We start from the raw sequence: 23,401 nt of genomic DNA, 5'->3' as shown, positions 1-23,401 counted from the left end.
CCATCATTCTTCACCATCATCCTGATCCTGCTCTGGATACAGGGCCAGGGCTACAACTACAGAGTTGTAGCTCAAGCCATCTGAAGCTCGGAGGGGAATCACTCCGTCTTTTTGTCCATCTCTTAGACAAAACCTTCAAGCACAGCCACGAAGGGAAAGGGTTTGGGGAAAACCAGAAAGAATGAGGAGAAAACCAACAAATTCCAGAAGACTTAAAGGAAAATGAGGAAAGGGTGTGAGAGTGGCAGTGATGAGTTTCACTAAGTGACAGCTGAAATGAAGCCACTTTCAAAGCAAATTTAGGCCACGCCAGAAGGTGTTCAGCAGTAAGTTCCTGTCTGCAGATTGAGATCTGTTCATCTCAATAAGTTTCCACTGGAAATACAGTTGGGCCAAAATAGAAATTTGTTGTTGGAATGTGTCAATTTAGATCATATTTTCTAGGCAAAAAAAGTCAAAATCAATCATTTCATTTTTCCCTTCTCATTGCAGTGAGGTAGAAAGTTTTATCTGACCACAATTCATTTCAGTTAAACCTTCATAGCTAAATAACTTTTTGCACCAGAAAAAATGTAAGTGCATCTGCATTAGATATTTAACATGTAAATGTTGCTGAAAGGAGCTACCATTACCAAATCACTGCATTCTGAATTACGTTCCATTTTACAACTACATTTTTCCTAGGTGACACCTTCCAATTTGTGCACTGATGTGAACTCACATGCACTTTCTTATAGTTGAAGCAGCCTTGTTTGATAGGATCTATCCTAAAACCCCACCAAAGTGTACTTGGGGTTGGATTACTCGATGAGCATCCAAGATGAGTGGCATTTGTGAGATTTACCTGGGATTCGGTCCTTCCCCAGGGGTAATCCAGCACATAAAATAACTTACCCTGATGAAGCCATCCTGTTCCAGCCCAGACTGAACCAGACAGGTACACAAATCACGGTTAATATCCTCTAAACTTTCATGGCATGCACAGAGCCTATTTAAATCCAGAATTGAGATTTTACTTCTTTAATTGACCTAGGAAGAAAGACTTTTCAAGATCTGAGAAGAAAAGGATTATTCCTGTCTTGTAGAAGGATTCCTTGGATGCTGTTCCAGATCTTTTACAGGTGACTTAGAGTGAATTGTGTGTTCTGTGCCTTGGCTTCCCCATTTGTGAAGGCTTCATTTTCCACAGAGAATGTCTGCAAACTCACTGGTGCTTGTACAGTCCAGCAAACATTTGTGGGCGGACATGCAAGGGAGGTCACGGGAGCTCAGCAACACCACAGGCTGTCATGGTGCAGGCTGCGAGCTCTGGGTACCAACCAACTTTGTTCTTTGATCCTGGCTCCTCACCCATTCACACTGCATAGAGCATTTCTGGGCCTGCTTCTCTCACGGCTGTTCCCTACAGGTAGTATGGACAAGACCACCCCAGGTTTGCGTCCTGTTGCTGTTCCCAGGCTTCCACTATCTCAGAAAGAACCCAGCTTGCCTCCCCTGAGCCACACGTGGACCTGCTAGAGGATTTGCTGTTGCTGTCCTGTCCCAAACACATGCTCTTTGGGACTAATGCTGTCTTTCCACATGTGTCTGTACAGCACCTAGCACAATGACCTAGTAATTATAACAGAAACTAAATTACTGCTAAAAATTAGGTGCTTATTAACATAGCCTCTGGGCACCACCACAACACTTAATAATGCTGCAGTCTAAGAGTAACTCAAGATCTAGCATAATCTTCATTAAAAACTGTCCTTAGGGAGAAAGTTTCTGTACAAGGTCTCAGTTTTCCAGTAGGTCATATTTTACACATGAAAAAAAAAAAAAAAATGTTCAAATGCCTAAGGATTTTAATTCAGTTCAATGATTTCAACTGAAAAATGAAGGTGTGCATATGTTCTCACCTTTGAACTTTACTTTTGATTGTAAGCTTTGAGTCATAAGCTTCGAGGACAGTTTTGGTGTGTTAAGGCACTTGGACTCAGGACACGTCATGACCATGAAAAGGCCAAGTTAGGTCCCACAGTGTCACCCCACACACGCACCACTGCAATAAGATCAGCAGCAAATAAGATCAGCCAAAGCCAAGCTGTGTTTTCTCCTCTCTAGTTCCCACAGTCTCCCTCCTGTGACTAGGAGTGCCAGTGGGGTCAGTTCCAACCCCAGGGTGAATTTAAGACTGTGACTGGAATGGAGCATGGTCAAAATTAAATTTGCTGCTTAAATCCAACCCAGTTGACTGGGGTATTGGAGATGAAATATGGTCCGTGGCAGGTCCCTCAGAAAAGCAAGAAGCCAAAGCCAGCTGTTTCAAGTGCCCCATGGTCAGGCAAGGGGCAGGGTGAGCTCAGCATGCCATGGGGTGCTGGGACATGGAGGAAGGACTGGGGGGAACTTCCCAGGTCCCAGAGCTGTCATCTGCCAGACACAGCACCCCAGAGAAGACACAGACATGCTAGCAGGGGCCATCTCCCAATCCAGCAGCCACTTGGAGATGCAGAGACAAGATCAGAGCAGAGCTTGCAGGGACAGGGACAGACCCAAGCATCTCCTATGAAGACAACCCTCCACAACCCAGATCAGTGCACTCTTTGTTCCAGGTGAAGGAATGACTTGTATGGCCCCAAATGAACAGCCACGAGGCTGCAGATGAGCACCAGCAGAGCTGGGAAGTCAGACACCGCTATCACACCACGCACCTTCTCTTCTGTTGCTGATTAATAAGTCTGAAAGGAAGTACTCAGAGGCTGCTCTCAGTCCTGTCCCTGATGCACACCCACCACAAGCACTCATATTATCTGTATCAAGCACATTTTTATGTAAATGCTCTAACCATCCCTTTCAGAGGTACAATGCCTCCCAGACTAAGCCCCTGAAAGGCATCGGCACATTGCTCGTGCCTCAGCTGCTTGCCCAGACAAACAGAAGTGTGGCTCTCCACAAAGGGCTATGGTAATGCTGAGCTAGAGGAGAGTTGAGAGGAGGGGGCAAGCAGGGGCCAAAGCTATTTCAGTGACAGAAGAAAAGCCAGGCTCCTGGTATCTCAGTGAGTCAAGGAAGGGACAGACCCCGCAGATGGATAAATGGAGGACATCTCAGCCCCACAACAAAGCATCATCTCTGGTTGGCATGGTGGGCTCTGAGGTCCACTGCAGGGCCCCAGAGCATTGCTGTGAAGGCAGGAGCTGGGCTTGCAACCCAGGATCTCTCCATGGACAGTAACACTAGAAAGCTGAAACGGCCTACAGAGCAGGGAAGGAGTATGCGGAAAACCAGGAAATGGTGAAGACTCTTACATGATGTCTGCAGACTCTATACGTGCCACAGGGAACAGTCCAAGAGACAAGAGGAGAGGCAATATCCCACACTACACCCTCATCCCACCACAGTTACGACCTTCTTCCTTCATCTCTCCTATGGTAGGAGTCCATGAGGTTTCCCCTCATGGGCTGGTCCTTGGTGCCTGGTGGCACACCCAGCAGCTCTTCCTGCACCAGGCATGCAAGGGTCCTCAGGACAGAACAATTTCTTCCACTAGGGATAGAACAACAAGTAACATGTTCATTGAGAAGTGCTTCAAAGCATCCAAAGACACCTCTCACCCCAGTGTTCAAGGCTGGTGTGCCAAAGAGGTGGTTCCCCAACACCACCTGAACAGCCAGAGGGACTTTCTAGATTTTCCCTGCAGCAGTTTTGCATGACAAACCAAGTGTTATAAGTGCATCTCTCATAGGTTGGATCTTCACAGCCATAGATTAGGAAGAACTTCATAATATCCCTGACGGTTTTACCAGAGATGTGACTTGCCTTGGCCTTCATTTATGCTCCATCCTGTGCTCAGCAAAGCCTCTGTGGGGACAATCCAGGATCAGTGGGGGGTTCCTGATGTGCATGGGACCTTGTATCTGTTGGAGAGACCCAGAGGGAAGGAAGGTGAAGCTCACTTTATGCTCCTGAAGGATTTATGCAGTTGTGAGACATGGCAGAATTCCATGGGGAATTGAACACAGCCGTCAGTGAGTGAGGTCTAAGTGGGGAGCGTCTGCAGGGAACTGAAGACAGAGCAATGAAATGATACATGTATTTGCCACTTGCCACCTCACACACTGGCTGGAGCAGACCCCTGAAGACGGGAACATGAGACAAATGTCTATGTACAAACAGGATGATTTGGGGCTGCCCAAATGTCCCACACCAATGTCATCTGACTGTCAGAGGGCCAACTCTACACCACCAGCTGTGTTCTGCTCATGGAGATCAGCAACACCAGAACCCACCTAGCAAAATCTTCTCCCTCTCCCGTCCTCTGCTGTCACACATTCCAGTCACTCACACCAACTGTCCGATGAGGCTGCTGTAAAAACTGGGCAGATTTTGGTGAGGACAAGGGGGCCGGCACAGCACGGCTTTCCCAGCATCACTACAAGCCAGAGCACTGAGCAAGCTTGACAGGAAGGTCAGGACCCGTGTGGAAAGCCCTGGGCAGTGTTTCCTGCTGCTTCTCTTGTACAGAAATCCAGGCAGCACATGGACTTGCTCTCGCTGCCAGCCAAGCCATGCACTCAGCTTAATAGTCTCCCTCTGCAAAATCAGGCCAAGGGCACACAGGCATCCTTTCCATTGATTCTTTTACTCTGTTTTAATAATTCACCATTAAACTACAAGTTTGCAGTGAGAGGCAATAACTACAGGGACAGGCATGGGACAAGCACTGGATTCTGTCCCTGTGTGTGACAGGAATGGCTGGTTCCTGTTCTTCCCCTGGCCATGAGCACAGAGACATGGCCAAGGCAGGCAGCCAGTGTCCCAGCCCCACGGGTTGCAGTGCCCGCAGGGACCACCACTCATACCACTCTCCCACGCCGCTTCCTCCAGCGCTACTAGCTGGGTGAGCTGGACCAGCCTCCTCCCCTCTTCAGGCCCTCCAGCACTATTTATTCCAGCAGACTTTGCACTGTCTACCTGCCCCACCAGCATGACAGAGCGCGAGGGACAGGACAGCCCTGGGTGTGGGAAGGAGAACCCAGGGATGAATCTGGAGTAGGGCTGATGGAGAGGACTGTGCACATGGCATGTGGCTGCAGCAGCCTGGTTCTCCGGGTCCCACTGGTGCCAGGCCAGCTCAAGGGCTAAAACAAGCTTTCTGACTGCAAATGAACCTCTCCCTCACTCCCTACAAACATGCAGCTTTCTGACGTTCCCCAAGCCTCATCCCACCCACCAGGCTGGGGACTGTAAACCAAGCAAAGTGCAGCTGAGGTTTGGGTCAGCACAGCAGCTCTGCCCTGGAATGTGGGCTTTGCAACAAACAATTATGATAATTGCCAGTGACAATAACAGGCAGAAAATGTTTGTGTCATGGCAACACAGGAAACAAACTCCAAGCAGAGCCTATGTCCGTCAGCTACCCCTGCCAGCACAGCTCGTGCTCGTGCTGGTTGATGCCCCCACCTTTTCTAACAGCTGGGCAAGACTGTACTCTGCTACGCACCCACCAGCTCAGAAGCCAAACCAGCGTGGGTTACATGATCCTAGAGCTGTTCTGACCTGGCAACAGCAGTTGCAGTTACACATGGGGCAGTTTTTTGATAGGGAACACTGCAGTGCTCGGCCCCACAAAAGTACCCCAATCAGAGCTAATCCTCTCTGTCCCTCTGAAATGGGGGTGCACTAGATGACTTCACAGGGAAGAGTCACTCTGCAAAGCCCACCAGGGGTTTATTCTCCGCCTGATGCACACAGGCGTCCCTCCAGCTCTTGGAACACCTCCCAGACTGAGTGTTGGAGGTGGATTGTGTCCACCCAGCTCAGACCTTGAAAAGGTTATGATGTCCACAAGAAAAGCCCATTCTCTTTTACTTTGCAGCCAGGTGTCTTACAATGGCAGGGTGGAGGACCCAGCACTGATGGACCCCAGCAGGCAGGCATGTCACTCCCTGTGCACCTGCTGTTTCCAACCCATTCTGCTTCCTTTTCTCCTCACTCACACCCATCCTTTTGCATAGCTCAGTCATGGCTGATAAGACTTCCATCCAATTCCCCATTAAAAAAAAAAAAAAAAAATATATATATATATATATATATATCTGGGCTAAGACCAGGGAAATAAAACTTCAGTTCCACAGGATAGTGATTCAGTAGTGTATAACCAAGGTTATAATTGAAGTTGCATTTACTTATACAGTTTGGGTGCTGGTATCTGCTCATGAACACCAAACCACACAGTTACAAACCAGGGAGAGGGCAAACCTAGTCCATTCCTGCCCCAAAAACCTGTACCCCTCCTGTCCTCAGCTGCCTGCTGTGCTCTGTGACAAGGCTCTGCAGGGCTCACGCAGCCAGGGGGAAGGGGCTGGCTTCCTCCTCCTTGTCCATCAGCAGCACCTTTGCCATGCTCCAGGTGCAATTAGATCCGTGCAGTCAGCTGAAGATGAGCGAGCTGGATTCTTGTCACTGAGGGGATACTCTGAAGATAAGGATGTTGTATAAGAGCAAACAGATGGCCTGATGTGACCTACAGCATCTTTACTGCCACAACAATGCAAGAGAAGCAGACAGCACAGGTTGGCTCTAAGATCCCAGGCTGACAAGTAGAAAAGATGGTGTTGTCTATCCTGTTTGAGGTCCAGAGGCATAGACACCAAATATTTTCATTTTACTCCATTTTCCGTTCAATTTGTAAAAAGTTGGACTGGTAGTTCTGCAGCCTGCTGCTATTAACTGACACTAACTCCTGCAGCTCTGGGGAGTTTCCAAAGAGCAGGTGAAGTTAATGCTGGGCCAAATGTTTAGACAGGGGAGGAATAATGACTCAGATGCACTTGCAGGCTCATCTGTCTGGCTTTGATGCCAGGTGAAGGAGAAACTGATACACCACTCTGTTAGCAAGGAATTAAAATAGAACAATATAATTAAGGCCAATTACATGGTTTTATGAAAACTGATTTTGTCAGACTAGCATGGTGCTTCTTGAAGAGATTAAAAGATTGGGTGGTAATGTAAAAGTGCTTCTAGGTGAATTTCTGACAGAGGTGTCTGAGTTGGTGCCACAGAATGACTCTCAGGGATCAAGTGCACAAGCCACTTTGAACACAGTGAATGGATGATCTCAAAACTGGGAGTAACCACTTTGTTGTTTTCCTGACCAGGTCTCAGCTTTTCACATTTGTTTCCTGGGAAAAAAAAAAAAAAAAAAAAAAAAAAAAAAATCAAACCCGGAGCTCTTTCCAGGAGAAGTGTAGAGCTTTGCATGCAGTCTTGATGTCCAGTCTCCCCAGAGGCCAGGACAAAAAGCCCCACACTGAGTTCCTCAGTGGCACTCACATCTGCAGGTATGCAGGGACAAAAGCCACTCTCTGGGATAGCAGGAGGTACAGAGCAGTGAATCTTTTATCAGTACACAAGACAGATTCTTATTGTAGTGATGGAGAGATCTCTGAGCTGTGAATGGGGAGCATGGCTGGATGTCTGGGAGAAAAACCCCAAATTCTCAGTCAGGATGAAATACTGCTTGGATCCTGGCCTGTGCTAGTCTGGGATGCAGCCACAGTACTGTAACCTTTTTGGGTGACAGTGAGACCAACCCTCTGAGTGACTTGGGGCCATACGTGAAGCATTCAGAGGTGTCCCAGTGACTCTGGGATGGCTCCAGGGTGCTGCAGACAGATCTCAGCAAGGCTCAGAGGCTGCCATAAGAGATGGAGTGGGAAGCTCCAGTATTTCTCAGTTTATTCAGATGTTAAATCCTGCATATAATGCTTTTTTTCATTGTCCTGGGGTCTACCCAATAATGAAGACACTGTATAATATTTGCAGATGCGTCAATCAGTAACTGACAGACATGAGTCAGGCAGCAGCACATACCAGTTTAATACTTTCAGGACAAACCAACAGTAAGAGGAACGTGGAGGAGCAGTGGTGTGGCACACAGCCTGGTGTCCCTCTGCATGCATTCAGGACATCCAGCAGCCACCACCAGCCCAGATGCCGCAAGGTCCAGTTTTGGTCCATGCAGGGGCTGATGGCAGGGGACCTTTGCACAGGTGCTGAGGAGACAGGCTCAGCCCGGGAGGTGGTTTTTCCTCCAGGCACGGGTCTCCACTTCCCTCCCTTGGCCTGTCTGCCCCACTGACAGCAGTCAGGTTAGCTCCAGGGTCCCTCCAGCACGGCTGACCCCAAACCTCTATCTGCCTGGCCCAGACTCCTCACCACAGCTGTGCCTGAACCCTCCTGGATGAAAGGCCTCTGAGGCCACATGGAAGAGACTGGCCATGGGCCACGGTGAAGGTACATGGCACAGCGTGCAGGTCACCAAGGCACAGAAGTGCTAGCTGGGAGGAAGCTCTGGAGGTCTGTAGTCCAGCCTTCCATTTGAACAGAGGTATTGCCAAAGACAGAGGATGTCACTCATGGCTTTGTCTAGCAAAATATTTGGAAGCCTTTGAAAATCTGCTGCAGCAAGAGTCCAGGGATAAAGTGGTAAATGGCAAGAGAGAAAGCATCAGCAACCTTCCTGAAAATGTGATGATTAAGGGAACAGTTTCTGGAGCAGCTCCCCCTTCACCCCTGGGCTGTAGCACCCTGTCACAGACTACACTGGGGATAGGCATGGTGCCTCATGATGCTGGAGATGTCTCTGGGCAGTAAGGCAGAGTTTTGCTGTGTTAGGAGCTGTGCAGTCCCTGTGGATGCTCTGGAGAGCCCATGGTCTGGCTAGTTGATGAAGTACACATCTATCTGGACAGATGAGGAGCCCATGGAAACCACAGGACAGTGCTGATGTACTGATAGGTGGTGAACTCAGCCTTAGGCATGCTCAGGGTTTTCACTGGCAGCAGGACAAAGCAGAGCATAAAAAGGTTTGGCAGAGGTAACAGGATTGCTGTTCTGGTGTTTACCTCCCAGCATAGAGAATAGCAGAGTAGAAAGCCCAAAGCATGAGAACCAACTGAAGGAAACCACTGCATGAATGATTAGTGGTGGGAGTGGACTTTGTAGGTGCAAGGGAGACAGTACATGGGAGGACTTGAAGGTGAAGGCAACTACCTTTTACCTGACAGACCAGGGATGGAGGTGTGGGGAGGGATGTGAAAGAGGGATTATACAGGAAAACATCAAGACATCATGGTCCTTCAAGCAGTGATCTGGGTGGGTGGTAGCGTGATGCTGGTCAGATGAAGAGATGGGGCAGCTGTAGTAATCTGGGCACACGACAGGGAGGACACAGGCAAGTGTGCTGTCGGTACGTGGACAGGAGCAGAAAGGCTGCACCACTGAGATATTAGACACAAAGAACCTACAAATAAGGTACTGCCTGGTCACAGGGGCTCAGGAGGAGAGCTGGGACAATCCTGGCTTCCAGGGTAAAACAGGCAGGACAGAGCTGGCCCCAGTGACTGAGGGTACCCAACGTGGTGGAGATTAAGAGCTCTGAGCAAGACTTGTTTGGCTTGAGCTGGCAGCTGATCATCCTAAATCTCTGGTTAGGGCCGTTGGGACAGATCCAGTTTCCTCCCAGTGAGAGAAAAAAATCAGCATATTGCATCCCCATTAATTGTTCACAGCTAACGAGCCTTATTGGGTGAGAGCACAAGGTCCAGCTACTCAGAGGTCCCTCTCTCATCCAGATCTGGAGCATCAAGGGAGCAGGAGGGAAGAGAAGAGGAGCAAATGGAGGCTGAGGCCAGTCAGTATCCACCAGCCCCTTGCCTAGCCAGCAGGAACTGGTTCAAGAAAAGCACCAACCTGGGGGGTGCATCTCGAGTCCACCTGAACTGCCTCAGCGCAGTCCCCCACCGCCCGTTGCTGCCGTGTGCATGTACCAGCCACACCAAGGCAGCGAGGACTGTGTCCCCCTGCAGCCACACCACATCCCCCCCTCACTGCTCCAGCCTTTGCTCAGGTGCAGCTGCCTGCACAGGCCACTTGTGAAGCAGGCTGCAGGACTGTGCTCATGCACTGGGGAAGGTGCCTGCCCCCCCTGGCCTGTGCCATCCAGAAGCTCTCAGACAGGGACTGTGGGGCCGGGCTGTGGTAGCAGAGGTGCTGCTGAAGTCTGGGCTGTGCAGGGAGAGGGGCTGTGCGCACACACACCTGTAAAGCCAGAGGGTGATGCTGACTTTCTGGCAGCAGCAGAAGGGATGTTGTGAGATACAGGCTAATTTCACAGCAGGACCCAGCATGTCCCTATCCCAAAAAAAGAGAAGATAACACCAGGAGAGAAGGCAGCTGGGCAGAGCTGAAGAAACCCTTGGTTCAACCCCAATTTTTTTTCCCACAATGTCAACTGAGCAGGAAACATTTCTAAAAACCCAGAGAATCCCAAACACCTTTTGGGTTTTCCCTGGCCAGGAGTTAGAAGTGATTCCCAGGGCAGAAACAGTGTCACAAAGGCTGACAGCCCAGACACCAAACGGTGCTTTCATTTCCAGATCTCACTGTGTGCCACATCCTTTAGTAATCTAGACCCTGCACAGGAGGCACTTCTTCCTGGGGTTTCCAGACAGCAAAGGTACGAGGCGGGCAGACCAGGCAAGAAGAATTTCTCCTGTTATACCCTGTGCCTTGTGGACGGTAATCAGAGTTTCTTCTTGCACTGACAAAAGGAAAGAGATGTTACCTCTCTATGGGATTTTCAGCTGGGCTCAGCAGCCACGTGTTGCTCACAGCATGTGATTTTGCCCCTTGGAGTTATGGCTGTAGCCCTGACCCTGCACTGATGCACGTCCTTGCATGTCCCCCTCATTTTGCCAGGGGAAGGGACTGCTCCACAACCCCATCTCCTGCAGCATCCCTTAGAGGCAGCACCCTGCTTTCTGTCTCTGTAGCACCTGGGGTGGCTTTCACCCACTCCCCAGTTCCCATAGGAAGAAGGACGGGAAGTTTGTTTACTGGAAGGTGCTACACAGGACTCTTCTTATAGTCCATTCAAGTCACTTCTCATTACAGTATATGTTTATATATACACTTATATGCTCAGCACATAGATGTGTATAGATCTCTGCACTCCAAAGGCACTGCAGAAATGGCATTTGGCTAATTGATTATCCAAGGCAATGTCTGACCCCAAGCCATCCTTGCTATGGTACCTGAGCAAGCATGCTCCAGTGAGGATCTGTAGCAGCTCACAGCGGACCAGGGAGATGCATGGCAGCCCCTTTGCCTGTGGCACCTCCTGAGATTGCACATGACCATGCTGTACCCAAAAGTGCTGGGGAGATGCAAACAACACAGACACAAGGATCCAGGTTTGGTTCTTCTGCTTGTTCTGCCTTGAGCAAGAGCCATGAGCACCACGAGCACCTGAGATCAGCAGCACGACTGGAGGCTGCAAGGCACAGTCCTTGCTGCGAGCAGCTGTGGGAACTGAGTTGTCAGCCTTTCACTTTACCCTAAACATGACAGATGAACATGCACCACCCCACTGATTACCTTCATCCTCCACAGACCTCCAGCAAAGGAACACTGCTCAACCCCCACCCATAGCAGCCCAGCAGTGCATGCAAATTGGGGTCACCATAACCAGAGCCTTTACCACCTCAATGTCTCCAGCACCTTCTGGAAATGACTCTTTTTTTTCTGGAGCAGCTCCAATTTCATGGTCTTTCTTAGCAATGAGCTGTTTGTTCACTCCTGTGAGTGGGTCCCTAATCCAGGGTGTCTATGCAGACACTATTACCCATGCACACACACACGCAGGCATAAGCACACACACACATGCATAGACACAAGGCCACACACAGCTCTTTGTACCAAGCCATCAAAAACTCATGCCATGAACCCGCCAGCTGAAACACCGGCAAAACATAGCTGTGAATCACTTCTCAACTGCAGGGCTGTATTGACTCTCAGAGAATAACTTTTAGTACCTACAACCACATAATGAGTAAAAGCCTTGAACTGGAAATGCAAATAGACATATAATTTATATTTAATAAGGCTGTTAATGTACTGTGTGTCCAGTAAAGTACTATCCAGGTCCTATCACCCATTTATTGAGGTTGCTCCACATAATAAATTCCAAATGAGTGATAATGGCTGTATTTGGAATTATGTTAATAACTGTGCATGCATATCTGAAGCCAGAAAGATGAGAGTATAGCAAGTGCCTTACTTGCTGTGCAGACATGGCAGCAAGCGGGCCCATGAGTATTTTGGAAATTTTATGTAATTGCCATCAACTCCAAATGAATGAATTAGTCGACCCCCCTTGCACCCTGGCAGAGGGGACCTGCTCTCAGATGCTGAGGCGACCAACATCATGTACAAGTGACTGATGAAAGATTTAAAGGGAAACATTTTCTGCAGTGTTTCAAATGCATCCAAGTACACCCGTGCAGGTATTTGACTTCTCAGGTAGTTTGCAGTTTGGAGGAGAAAACCTGTAATTTCATATACCCTGGAGGCAAAAATGTTTAAAGAAACCTCAGTTAAATTAAGTCCTAAGGGGAACCAGAAAATATAAAATTCAAACTGAAGAGAAAGGTTTATTTTGAGCACTACCAAAAAGCTTAGAAATAAAATGGCTATTCATTTCAAAAGAAAACACAATACAGTAAATGTAATTTATTGAACTATTTGTTTCAATAATACATTTAATTTTCAGTATTTAAGTAAATACATTTTAGGGAGAAGTGCCAGATGAAAAATCTCAATTCCTTTTAAGATTTTTATGTTTCTCTAGCTCAGTGATTTGCTGTCATAGACACAGACTAAGTCTATATCACTTCTTTTTGTAATAAAATAGAATTTCATCACAACTATTTTTGTCTTTGTCCACAGCTGTCAGCTCCTGCAGGCACTCATGCTCCAGGCAATTCACACACACACACGGGAAGGCACTTGCATCACTATGCACACTCACATGCACTCATGCATCTTCAAGGCAAGCCGAAGGGTAAGGGAGATCCTCGGCCTGAGCAGACATGAGGTCAGGAATATTTTAGGAAGACTGATTGTCATCTTCTAGCTTTGCTGATGGCTACCTGGGGTCTGAAAAGCCCAAGAGTCACCCAGTTGATCATTTATGTGCTTTTAACCCAGGGCACATAAAGGACTTCAGGGAATCCCAGAGTTGGTAGAATGGGTGTCTGGAGGTCTTTAGTTCAACCTGCTATTACCAACACCATGGCTTAGTCTGGTCAAGTCCTTAAAAGTCCAGGAACCCAGCCTGAAGATGTCCTCACCCTGCAGCCCAGCTCACATCTGTTCCCTGACACTGTCCCCACACAGGACAGACTGCACAACCAGGACCTGTCATTCCCCAGTTGCACTTGGGCTGTGGGCAAAGGACAGGACAGGGTTCAACTCTACGGTTTCTGAAGGGTGAATAAAGCAGGGCCAGCCCTGCCTGCAGGAAGAGCTGCCTGAATTTTGCTATCTGGCCCTGCCAGCACTGCTGGCCCCAGGGCCGTGGATTTCCCCAAGTCCCTCACACACCTCTGGTGCTTTGCAGCAGATCCTCACTCCATCCCTCGGAGCTGGCTCCCCAAAAAATTGGGAGCAAACAGGGCTACAGCCATCAAGTGTGTGTTTGCTTGAGCAAGACAGAGAACCCCCCTCCCACCCAGAGCAAACCCTCTTGCAACCCCCCAGCATCCCCCGTCCTCAGCCCCTGCTCAAGCCCTGGCTGCCAGCCTGGCGCAGGCCAGCCCGCAGCCCCACTCGAGCCCTGCAAGAGCTGCTGGCGAGAAAGGCAGAGAGAAATGCAAAATCCCAAGCCACGTGGAGATCACCTCTGCTAGCATCAGATAATAGTTCAAAAGGCAAGCATCCTTTCTCCTTGCTCTGTCTCCCTCTCAGTTTCTTTTAAGCACAAAAATGTCACAACAACATCAAAATAAAAAAATAAAAAAAAAATAAGAAAAAGAAAGAAAGAAAGGAAGGGGTGAGGAAAGAAAAGAAAGGGCCGACTTCCAGCCAGGCAGTAAAATGCCATCTGTCTCCTGACGGCTCATGTGACGCTGACAGACGTCCACTGCAAGCTGGAGCCAAAGGCACGGCAGCCTGTGATCCCGTCACAGTGGGCGAGGGAGCACCCCTTCCCCGGCCTGCGCTCTCGTCTGAACCCATCAAAAGTTTTTGAGCTGGGAGAAAAAAATAAATCAGGCTGATCCTTGCTGCCCTTCCCACAGGAAACATGCCCAGCACAGCAGTGGAGGTGGCAGTGTTGGACTTTGGAGCCAGGCTGTCTGTGCCGTGTGACTTTTCACCAGGCTGGGATCCCCTTGGATCCACCTGTTTCCTTCTCAAAAGCAGCTCCTGGAAAACAAAGGCGATGAACAGCAGGCAGCCCACCACCCCCACGCAGCCCAACTGCTTAACTGCCTCTAGGGAAAGAGCCTCACTGACCCTGGGACCCTCCTGGGCTGGAGGAGCGGGAGATGAACAGGGAGTTGTACAAGACAGACGTGCTGTGACGGGTGCCAGTGACAGGCTGGCCCTGCAGATGCTTCCACAAAGAAGGAAGCTGCAACTCATGTTTCCAGTGAGCACAGATGTCTCCAGATGACACAGCCTCTTCCCAGAAAGAGATATGCCCCGATTTGGTCCCAGAGCAGACGGCAGGGAAGTCCCTGTGTAGTGGGTAGGAAGAGGAAAAGCCCCAGATATTCCTATTTCCCTGGATTCCCAATAGTGGTGGTTTCAGGAGAGCAGAACTTAGCTGGGTGTTGGAAGGTGCAACCTTCTTGCCCTACACCCCAGGCGTCTGTGGCTTAGCACCCCTGCGAGGGCAAAGGAGCTCCGCTCATGGCCCCTGCTGAGCGGGCCCGGGCGGGCTGGGCACGGGGCCACAAACCTGTGCGGAGGCATGACCACCCTCATGCCAGCCAGCACTGTGGGGCTGGCACAGCAGTGAGGTGTCCACACAGCCCTTCTCTGGAGCACCAAGCCCAGCGTCAGGAGCCAGCAGTGGAGGCCAGCACATACCTTCTTCCCCATGAACCTCTTCTGGTTCCCAGACTCACCATTCAGGCCACCACTCACCACCCAATACGTGGCAGGACCTCACCAGCTTGGCCAACATGAAGCTGAATTGCTCATCTCCTAAACCTGTCTCCTGGGAACAGAGTTGCACAAGAAGTCACCGACCGTACACAGAGCTGGGGGGATTATGTGAGGGGGCACGGGAGACTGGCTTCCCCTGCTTGCCAAGGCACCAGCAGGATGATGCTATAAGGTTCCATAGCACCCTTGGACCCTTCCCCACAACCATACCACCCATCAATATTCATGCATGGTTAGGTGCCTGTGGACACCTTCACTGAGGGGAGCTGGAAGTCCAGGGCAGCAGAAGGTGGGTGGCTCCCACTAGCCCAGCTGCGAAGCGTCAAGTCCCTTTTGGTGCTGGCACCTTCTGGAACAGCCTGAGAGTCATTCATGGCTAAGCATGGTCCAGGGGGGAGATGCTGCTGCCAACACTGAGCACCACCTAACCCCTGCTCCATCTTTGAGTCTGACAACCTATGGTGCCTTTCTAAGCCTCTGAGCCCAAAGGCAGATGCAGGCCTTGACCTGCAAGTATTCATTTTAAGTTTATTAGGAGACATGGAGTTACGATGTTTGCAGATGCAATTTCCTGAGGGCATCCCCAGGCAAAGGAAGGCAGAGAAAGACCCCAGCATTCAGCAGGTTTGTTGAGCCAGTGCTGGTCACTGGCTACCCAGCATGGGTTGGGATCCTGCCTCACTACAGGTGCAGCGCAAAACCAGCCTGGCCCCTGTCCCACCTCCACCAGCAAAACCGAAGCAGCCTGTCAGTGGCTGCTGAAACCCTGGTCATGTCAGATGAAACCACCAGAGAAACTACACCAGATTTCACACTGTGTCCTCCCTACTGCCTTCAGGGACAACCCTGGTCCTTGATATTGCCAGAGGGATGAGAGAAGAGCTGGACATGTGGCTGTCTCTTAGGGGCGGGCAAAGAAACAGCAAGATTGGCCCAGGGTGACCCAGGACAACACCAAGCCATGGGGCACAGTGCCAAGGAAGCACCTCTCTCCCTCACTGGCTGCAGCAGTTTGGTGCTGCTGTGAGGAGAAGCCACCATGCAGAGCTGCTGCAATGTGACCCCTCCAGAGCACACCATGAACTTAGGCTGTGAAGCCTGGAGGACCCTGGTATATCACACAAGATTTGCCAAGCTGACAACCAGCGTCACCTCCCCCAACTCCTGGTCACAGGTTTGCTGCCCACCAGCATCTTTCCGCCTGTTCTTACACCATTTGACTCCAAAGGTGGTCCATCTGACCTCTGCAGTTCTCCCTGACCCCATAGTTATCTCAGGTGACACTTTTAGTGACTTCTAACCATGTCCTGCTCCCCTCGATGCCCACCCTGGCTGTACCCCCAGGGCTTTCTCAGGAGCATGGTGCATGTGTCACACAATGGGCACCAGGGCTCAGGGCAGTCTGGGGTTCAGGGAGAGCACCAGTACATGAAGGGCTTTGAGCCAAGACAAAAATGGCCACAGGGTGCAAAAGGCCCTAGAGACACCCCGAACCTATCATAGCAGAGGAAAAAGCTCTGATTATGTTGTGAAATGATGGCATGGGTTTGCTTGGCTTCATCCCCCCGGGCCACAGGAGGGATGGAGAGAAGCAATACTGCAGGTGGGGCTGGGAGGTGTGGGGCTGCCTCCACCCCAGCCCTGCGGTAGCCACCGTCCAGTCCTGGGTATGGAGAAACACTCTTGAAACAGCCTGGCCCTCCTGTGTTTAACCTGGCTAATGATTAGCTACCTAGGACGTGGCCATTCAAGGGCACAGGGTGAAAACAGCCCTTCTGCCTTTGCTTACACAGCACACACAGCTGGGCCATTCCCACAGCCAGCACCCAGAGGAAGTGGCAGCAACAGGGGAAATGCCAGCTCGGGAGCAGCATCCAAGGGCTTGGGCTGACAGCAGCCCTGTGGATGCTCCCCAACCCAGCTCTGCTCGAAACTTCCCCCAGGCGAGAGCTGACCCCAATGTACACAGTTCCAGCTCTGCAGAGATATTTTTGCATCCAAAGGCAAATCCAGGGAAGTGGGATCTAGCTGTTTGTCCTTGTGGCATCCATCAGAAGTCGAGTCAGGAGTTAATGTGAAGCTCTGGGGTCACGAAAAAGGCCTACTTGTGTGTCTCATACTTAGAGACCCAGCAAGGTTTGCTACAACACTCTTACCTGCCCAGAGAGCAGGTGCTTTCTCCTCCAGGGACAGCTGCAGCAGTTTTACAGCAAAATCCTTCCTTTCACTAGCCAGTTTAGCCTCCCACATCCCCTGGATCCTGCCTGAAGTCTGCCGTGACGAAGAACAACAGGTCTTTGATCAGGGTATGATCCCATTTCTGCAATGAGAGTGTCAAAACTCTGTGAAAACAGAGAACTTGGCCATGGCTGAAGGGATTCCTGCCTTCCTGAGAAAAACCCCTCTAAAATTTCATCCAAAGCCACCCTCTGAACAAAAGTTGAAGGCATCAGGTTCCATGGTTCCCGCAAACCTGACAGCAAAATTTCAGACTGAAGGAATGGAGACTGCTTTGCCTGAGTGCACATGTGCTGCACATCATGGGATCAAAGTGCCAGACAACACTGGTGTGAACCCTGCTCAAGCAAGCCCAAGAGACCACCAGCCCTGCGACCCTGCCTGCCCCACTGCTCCCTGGGCCGTGGCACCAGGCTCAGCTGCTCCTGCAGACTGGCTCTTGGCTCAACCCAGCCCAGGGTCCAGCACCGTGAACCTGCTGGGTTGGCACAGTGCCTGCCTGGAGCTCTGCTCCACACAGATGTGTCTGTGGGACCCACCTTAGGAGGCAGTTGGAAGGAGCAGTGCATGGCTTGTCTGTGCCACTGGAGGAGGAGAGGATGTCTCCCAGTTTTGGAGACCAAACACAGGACACGTCATCTGACAGGTACTCCTCTCTCTTCACCTGAATGTTTTAACACTCGGACTGGTACCCAGGGATGGAGTGGAATCTACGTCTTTGGAGAATCTCAAAACTTGAATGCGCTGGCCCTGAGAAACATCTTGCAGATTTTAAGCCAGCTCTGTATGGAGCAGGAGGTTGGACCAGAGACCTCCAGAAGTCCTTCCCAAACTAATTCTTTCTGTGATTCTTTCAGCCTCCTGAACTTTGCTCTTTGCTGGCCAGTGAAAAGATATGAGCCCATCCATAGGTTCCCATCTTAGGCAAGTTTGGGGGAACCCAAGGACTGGATCTGACTGGTTCTAAGTACAATTGGTTTTATAGCTTGGGTTTTGTTTTGCATGGCTCTGGGAAAGCCAAGGCTTTACATGTCTCTCATATATCCCTCCCACTCAATATTATTCTCATGAAGAGGAAACCACTTAAAATGGATCACACAAGTGCTTCTCATCAGCTTGAGTGAACAGAAAAGTGAGTGATCAGAAAACTGATCTTAGTTAAATGAAGGTGTTCAAAGCCACTTAATACACTTCAGCTTCACCTCCCTGTGCACAGATCCAGAGACACCTTCCATCCACTTTCACAGCTCAGCAACTGAACAACCCTACTCAATCCACATGGTATTTGAAGACCTTGGTGAATCTCTCCCAAGCCCAGATCCAAAATACTCTTCTGATTCAGCATATCCAGAACAATTTCCAGCATTTCATTAGCTCTTTGCTCCACACCCAGCAGTCAGCACCTGCCAAAATGGCTTAAACGCATCAGAAAAGCCCTGTTCTTGAGATGTCATAAATTTTCATATGTTCTTGAGTTTCCAAAGCTCTCTGCTTTCTCTTCTCTCAGATCACAGAGACCTGAACCTGCTGGAGGCTCATGCTCCAAATCTTCACACAACACTGGCAACTGGGGCTTCTGATTCATTTTTTTATGTTGTTTTGGCAATTATTCATTCTACACCTGCCCCCTCAAAGGATGATGTTAGCCCCATTTCAAGCAAGAGATCAGACTCAAGACTTCCACGATCCCTTTCAGCCAACATTTGTAGGCCAACAAGTCCTGTTTCATGGCAGTCCCTGCCTTCCCAGAGGTGGGAAGTGCTTCTCTACCCTGTTTCTCCTGCCAGTTCTTGGTGGTCTCTCCCAGAAATTACCCAGCACCATCTCTGCAAGTAGCAATCACAGAACAGTAGCAAGATGTGCTTTCTTTGGGTGTGAATATGCACAAGTCTGACTTGGATGTGCAGGAGATTGACTGCATCTCAGACCCCTACAGGTTCCTGCTCAGTCTGCATGCAAAAATAGCTTTGTCTGTCCCTCTGTCTCTTTTCCTTTCTTTCCTTCCTTCCTATAAATTCTTTCTTCCTTCAAGTTCTTTTATTTACTCTTTCCTTTCTCTTTCTTTCATTCTTTCTTTCTCTTTCTTTTTCTTTCTTTTTCTCTTTCTTTCTCTCTTTCTTTCTTTCTTTCTTTCTCTCTTTCTTTCTTTCTTTCTCTCTTTCTTTCTTTCTTTCATTTCTTTCTTTCTTTCTTTCTTTCTTTCTTTCTTTCTTTCTTTCTTTCTTTCTTTCTTTCTTTCTTTCTTTCTTTCTTTCTTTCTTTCTTTCTTTCTTTCTTTCTTTCTTTCTTTCTTTCTTTCTTTCTTTCTTTCTTTCTTTCTTTCTTTCTTTCTTTCTTTCTTTCTTCTTTCTTCTTTCTTTCTTTCTTTCTTTCTTTCTTTCTTTCTTTCTTTCTTTCTTTCTTTCTTTCTTCTTTCTTTCTTTCTTTCTTTCTTTCTTTCTTTCTTTCTTTCTTTCTTTCTTTCTTTCTTTCTTTCTTTCTTTCTTTCTTTCTTTCTTTCTTTCTTTCTTTCTTTCTTTCTTTCTTTCTTTCTTTCTTCTTTCTTTCTTTCTTTCTTTCTTTCTTCTATTTCTTTCTTTCTTAATTTCTCTTTCTTCTTCTTTCCTTCTTTCTTTCTTCCTTTTCCTCTGCATTCATTTGAATGACAAAGGTTTCTGATTACAGTCCTCCTGGGGAATCAAACAGGAAGGCTGCTGCTCACTTACTGACTGGCAGATTAAGATAGATAAAGGGAGAGATTTGTGTATTGACTCTGTGTTTATGTAACTCATGTGCAAGGCCTGGCCAGGAGCAAAGGGGGATCTGACCCACATAAATAATAACAAGCAGCATTTTTAAACTAAATCATCTGGAAAATTCACAGATGATTCCGTCGGCTCCTTCTATTGTGTCACTGGAGGGTCATAAATAATTCAGCCTTGCTCAAATATTTATGGAAATCAATTTAGCCCTCAGTCCAACGTCACCTCCCTCAGAAAACAGTTTCCTTTCATATCTCAAGTGCAAACTGACTGCTCTCTGTCCCACCAGCCTCCCCACAGCTGAGGGCCCCTGTAGCCTCCCAGCAACATACCCAGGAGCCAGCCCAGCCAAGCAGGTCCACAGACAGCTCTGTGACCACGGGGACCATCAGGAAGATGAAGCCACACATGCTTCTCCAGGAGAAGAGCGGGTCCAGCACCTGCCCCTACTTTTGCTGTGACGACCCTAAGCTTCACGATGGGGCATCTGCTCTGGCTCAGGGTGGTTATCACCTCAGAGTCAAGGAACAGTGCTTGGCAAAGCTTCCAGCACATGGAGAATAGCTCCAGTGCAGGTGACAACCAATGCCTGGGTCAACGAACCCTGTACAGGAGAGAGGCTCCCTGATGCGATCGAAGGTCACAAAACAAACACCCACAGGACCGAGCAGCCCCGGGGAGCTCCCCGCGCCCACTCCCAGGGCAAGGTCCATGGCTCTGCCATACCCACTGAGGAGCAGCTGCTGTATGACCCGAGCCATGACCCAGCACTTGCAGATCACTTCCTTGCCTCCTCTCTGGCTGACACATGGCACAGATTCCCAAGACCTCTCTTCCCAAAAGCAGAGCACCTACATGGGTCGCCCATCATGACCAGCACCCAGGAAGGTTTCCAACCTACATGGTGAATCCACCAGGCTCTTGGGTCTTAGCACCGCATTGATCCTTCTGGGAGCTCAGCATGTCCATGGGCTATTCCTTTCCCTTGATGAAAAAAAACAATTAATGATAGTTGTGAATCTCTTCCAGCACCTTCATTTCACACAAAGAAACAGGACAAATTCACAGAGTCAAGGAGCTGTCCCCTTCTGCACATCATCCAAAGGTGCAATATGCTCACAGATAGACCACCACATGGATCAAGATCAAACCACCTACCAGCTCAGCCACCAGCACAGAAGCTGGGGTGCAGCCATACACAGCCCATGCCTGTATGCAGAAGCCACATCTCCTCCAGGCTCTGTGTTCCCTGCAAGCGTTACCTCTTGGCAGGTCACTTATCTGGCCTCTCCCCAAGTTTCTGGGCCCACTTGTCTCCCCTGGTGCACTTTGCCTGGAACAATATGCAGAGCTGTGCAAAGCCATGACACAGCTGGGTTCCCACAGACCCACAGCAGACATCAGGACACCTCCTTATGTAGGGTCCCATGTCTGTCCCAGGCAGCAATCCAATGAACCAGGCAGACACTGGGGACCTGAGGTGGCGTGGCTATGCCGCAGTGAACAGGAAGCCAAAGAGGGAATATTTGTGGTGGTTTGGGAGATATTATCACTGGGATATTTCTGCACCAAAGCACCAGTCTTCAAGCTTTGGCTTAAGTGCCCTTTGGCTGTGAGCACCTGGGGCAGGAGCTAAGCCTGGTGGGGAGAGCTCAGGGAAGATTTTCCAGAGTATGGCCAGGGTCACAGACAGCCATAGAGGTGAAACACAGATGTTCCCTCCAGCCATTCAAAGTGTTTCAGATTCCCCAATTCTTCAGGGTAAGAAAACTCCTTGCGCTGCAGGATAAAGCAGAGAGGTATGACTGGCAGCCTGTGGGGCTGTAGGAGCTGGTATCATTGATGGCCAAGCTCTGCACCCTCCAAGCCAAAAGAACAGCAAAGGCACACAATCCAGTGTGTGAAGAGGGTTTGTGAGCTTCTCCAGCCCTAAAACTGGATAAGAAAGGTCACAGCCTTTCTCCTTCCCAGGCCTCCACCAAGCATGCTGTATCTTTGGAAACTCAGTTTTCCCTGAGTTTCCAAATTCTTTCCTGGGCCAAGGATGCTTCTCCAGTGAGCACTGAAGTGGAGACACACTACTCAGAGATGCCTTAAAAATATTCCTCCAAAGCACTTTACTTTCCTGTGGCCTCTCATTTATAACAAGAGAAAAGGCACAGGTCCACAATGAGCAAGAAGCCCAGGATCCCATTTCTGCACACTGAAGAAGGTGCTCTGGCTGGCTCTGGCAGGACATATCCCCCCTAGAAGCCACATGGTTGTGTTAAAGGCAGAGGACCCAGCTGGGTGTAAGATCCAGTGATAGTCCAGTCACCAGAAACTCAAGTTCTCTTCTGTAGCACATATCAGCCACCCATCCTTGCTGGCAATCAACCAGCACAAAGGAAACAGGACAAGACATCAGGCCCAAGCACTCATGCACCATGTGAAATGACCTGGCTATGTCAGATTCCAGCACCAGACCTGTTCCTTACAAATTTTGGAGGTATCTGCAATTATCCAGTTCACAAGGATTAGAACAACCAAAATCAGCTCCTAACACTGACCCACAAACCCAAATCATAGAACAAGCAGCAGCAGAAGCAGAGACTCTTGGCTTGTGCTGAGCAGAAAGCTGCAAGAAAAGGAGACAGTCCAGTTGAAGAGTCACAGGTCCTCCAAGAAGGTGTGAGCACTGTCACTGCTTGGTAGAGGACAGCAAAACTCAACTTGCAGTGATGGTCCCGCAATGGAGACCTCACGGAACTGGCAGCTGTTTGACATGTTCCATGCAGCAAAATGGGAGCTCCATACAACACCATCTTGAAGGGTAGAGCCAGGCGGGTGGCTACTCCATGGGAAGACTTGCACCTGTGTGGCCTTCACCCAAGTAAGCATGGGGGAGATGGGAGCCCTTGCAAGGCTCGTGCCACTTAACTGCATTGTCTGATATGATGAGGCCAAGATTCATAGCTCAAATTGTCAAGCTTAAGAAAACAAAGGCTAGAGAAATGACCACCAAGTTGGGATAAAATGGCATCTCTATTATGTCTTCCATATATAAAAGTAAATCCTAGAACAGGAAAAAAAATCAAATAAAACAGTGTCACAAACTAGGTACGAAGATCTTCACATCTGCTTTCCAAGGGTTGCTCCTAGGGTCACATCTCTCAGCACAGGACTGTTAACTCCCTTTTGCTTTTCTGACTCTCCCTTTTCACCCCATATATGATAAAAATGCTGAGGCACCCTCAAGGCCCATGCACATCCTGTGTCTGCACATCTGTAGATGCCACTAGATGAGAGCACCACTGCTGTTCCCACACATAAGAGGACCAGTGATCCACACAGGGGACACTTAAAAGGGTTTGCATGTGCAAAAATGTCACCCTTTAGGTGACACTCTCAAAATCACAACCCACCCTCCTGTGTTTGGC

General features: G+C 49.3%; 1 pseudogene; it reads left to right on the top strand.

The window, feature by feature from the left end:
* Nucleotides 1-22,996, top strand: part of LOC122153511 — a 147,693-nt pseudogene extending 124,697 nt beyond the window's left edge.
* The last annotated feature ends 405 nt before the right edge of the window (nt 22,997-23,401 follow it).

This window comes from Tyto alba, unplaced genomic scaffold, assembly GCF_018691265.1.
Source record: "Tyto alba isolate M040663 unplaced genomic scaffold, T.alba_DEE_v4.0 Super-Scaffold_20, whole genome shotgun sequence".
Classification (NCBI taxonomy): domain Eukaryota; kingdom Metazoa; phylum Chordata; class Aves; order Strigiformes; family Tytonidae; genus Tyto; species Tyto alba.
The sequence above is the reverse complement of the archived record's forward strand: the minus strand, read 5'-3'. Positions and strand labels throughout refer to the sequence as shown.